Source organism: Pseudophryne corroboree, unplaced genomic scaffold (genome assembly GCF_028390025.1).
Source record: "Pseudophryne corroboree isolate aPseCor3 unplaced genomic scaffold, aPseCor3.hap2 scaffold_2900, whole genome shotgun sequence".
Taxonomy (NCBI): domain Eukaryota; kingdom Metazoa; phylum Chordata; class Amphibia; order Anura; family Myobatrachidae; genus Pseudophryne; species Pseudophryne corroboree.
This window is the reverse complement of record NW_026969566.1, coordinates 32995-35407: the sequence shown is the minus strand read 5'-3', so window position 1 is coordinate 35407 and position 2413 is coordinate 32995. Positions and strand designations below refer to the sequence as shown.

Sequence of the window (2413 nt, the reverse complement as noted above, 5' to 3'; positions counted from 1 at the left end):
GCAAGCATTCCTGGGGGAAGGCCTGCAGCAGATGGATTTGCATATGGTGATGTCATCCAAGCAGTGGGTCAAAGTTGGCTTCAACCCTCGTCTGCATATGAAAAGAAAAAAGGTATGTGCTGGGCATGGCGGCCTTTTGCGGCGCTTGGATGACCCCTAATTCACATTAAACACCTCCACCCTCCTTCGGTGTGGGGCTCATGTTGGCTATGCCCCAGCCCCTGAAGCATTCAAGCTGATTTCTTGCAGCAGCTGGGCACTGTAACAGCTCCAGAGCTGCTCTGTAAAGCATGTAAAAGGGTGAGGGCCCTGCAGCACTACCTGTAGTTTGCATTGACGTTGGAAGGCACAAAGTAAGCAGACAGGAGAGGTCATAATAGTGCGCAAGGGCATAGAAGGGAGCGGCTCAAGAAAAGAGAAGTGGAAACAGACAGCAAACTAGGCTGGAGAGAGACCTGAGACAAAGAGATCTGAATTATACGAGAGCCGACCAGGGGAAACACAAATTATGCAGTCAAGTTTCCCACATTTGGGGAAATCGCAAGAGCAGCACACCCAGAGTGCAATGGGTGAGCCTTGCCCTGGGAGAAGCACCTTCATGATCATAGTATCTCACCTGGCAGGTAAGTAGGAGTTGGGCTAGAGCTGGGTAGGGTCACTGCTCGGGCACTTCCCTGTCAAGTGAAGGAGATCCAAGTGAGTCAGCACAAGGGAACTCTCGAAAGAAGAACAAGGCTAGAGGAAGATCTGAGACAAATAAATCTGACTTTTACCAGAGCTGACCAGAGGAAAGCACAAACACAGTCCCCCACTACCACAAATAATGAAGTCGAGTTTCCCACATTTGGGGAAATCACAGGGGTCAGCATACCCAAAATGCAATGAATGAACCTCACCCTGGGATAACAGTCTTCATTACCATGATATCTCCTATGCAAAATAAGTATGATTTGGGATAGGGCTGGGGAGGGCCGCTGCTCAGGCACATCTCTGTCAAGTAAAGGAGATTCAACTGAGGCAGCACAAGGGAACTCTCATCTGGGGACAACAACTGCAGGGAGAACACATATTTTCAGATGAACATGGGAGGGCAGAAGGCTGCCTAATACTGAAGCACCCCCAAACAACAAACCAAATGCAACAACTAGTACAAGCATTCCTGGGGGAAGGTCAGCAGAAGACGGATTTGCATACAGTGATGTCATCCAAGCAGTGGGCCAAAGTTGGCTGGAACCCTCATCTGCATATGAAAAGAGAAAAGGGGTATGCAGGGAATGGCGGCCTTTTGCGGCGCTTGGATGACCCTTAGTTCGCATTAAACACCCCCACCCTCCTTCGGTGTGGGGCTCATGTTGGCAATGCCCCAGCCCCTGAAGCATTCAAGCTGATTTCTTGCAGCAGCTTGGCACTGTAACAGCTCCAGAGCTGCTCTGTAATGCAAGTAAAAGTTTGTGGGCCCTGCAGCACTACCTGTAGTTTGCATTGTGCATTGGAAGGCACAAAGTAAGCAGACAGGAGGAGAAGTCAGGATAGTGCACAAGGGTATAGAAGGGAGGGGCTCAAAAAAAGAAGAAGTGGAAACAGACTGCAAACTAGGCTGGAGAGAGACCTGAGACAAAGAGATCTGAATTATATAAAAGCCGACCAGTGGAAACACAAATTATGCAGTCAAGTTTCCCATATTTGGGGAAATCACAGGGGCAGCACACCCAGAGTGCAATGGGTGAGCCTTGCCCTGGGAGAAGCACCTTCATGATCATAGTATCTCACCTGGCAGGTAAGTAGGAGTTGGGCTAGAGCTGGGGAGGGTCGCTGCTTGGGCACCCCCCTGTCAAGTAAAGGAGATCCAACTGAGGCAGCACAAGGGAACTCTCGAAAGAAGAACAAGGCTAGAGGAAGATCTGAGATAAAGAAATCTGACTTTTACCAGAGCTGACCAGAGGAAAGCACAAACACAGTCCCCCACTACCACAAATAATGCAGTCAAGTTTCCCACATTTGGGGAAATCACAGGGGTCAGCATACCCAGAATGCAATGAATGAACCTCACCCTGGGAGAACGATCTTCATGACCATGGTATCTCCTATGCAAAATAAGTATGATTTGGGATAGGGCTGGGGAGGGCCGCTGCTCAGGCACATCTCTGTCAAGTAAAGAAGATTCAACTGAGGCAGCACAAGGGAACTCTCATCTGGGGACAACAACTGCAGGGAGAACACATATTTTCAGATGAACATGGGAGGGCAGAAGGCTGCCTAATACTGAAGCACCCCCAAACAACAAACCAAATGCAACAACTAGTGCAAGCATTCCTGGGGGAAGGCCTGCAGCAGATGGATTTGCATATGGTGATGTCATCCAAGCAGTGGGTCAAATTTGGCTTCAACCCTCGTCTGCATATGAAAAGAGAAA

At 49.2% G+C, this 2413-nt stretch overlaps 4 non-coding genes across 4 annotated transcripts; all 4 read right to left on the bottom strand.

Annotated features, from left to right (window-relative positions):
• Nucleotides 1–468: 468 nt before the first annotated feature.
• LOC135014850 (U1 spliceosomal RNA) lies at nt 469–631 on the bottom strand. Its single transcript, XR_010213216.1, has one exon. It is a non-coding gene; the product is annotated as a U1 spliceosomal RNA (small nuclear RNA).
• A 152-nt stretch (nt 632–783) lies between these two features.
• LOC135014849 (U1 spliceosomal RNA) lies at nt 784–947 on the bottom strand. Its single transcript, XR_010213215.1, has one exon. It is a non-coding gene; the product is annotated as a U1 spliceosomal RNA (small nuclear RNA).
• Nucleotides 948–1622: 675 nt separating this feature from the next.
• Nucleotides 1623–1785, bottom strand: LOC135014851 (U1 spliceosomal RNA). Its single transcript, XR_010213217.1, has one exon. It is a non-coding gene; the product is annotated as a U1 spliceosomal RNA (small nuclear RNA).
• Nucleotides 1786–1937: 152 nt separating this feature from the next.
• Nucleotides 1938–2101, bottom strand: LOC135014848 (U1 spliceosomal RNA). Its single transcript, XR_010213214.1, has one exon. It is a non-coding gene; the product is annotated as a U1 spliceosomal RNA (small nuclear RNA).
• Between the last annotated feature and the right edge of the window lie 312 nt (nt 2102–2413).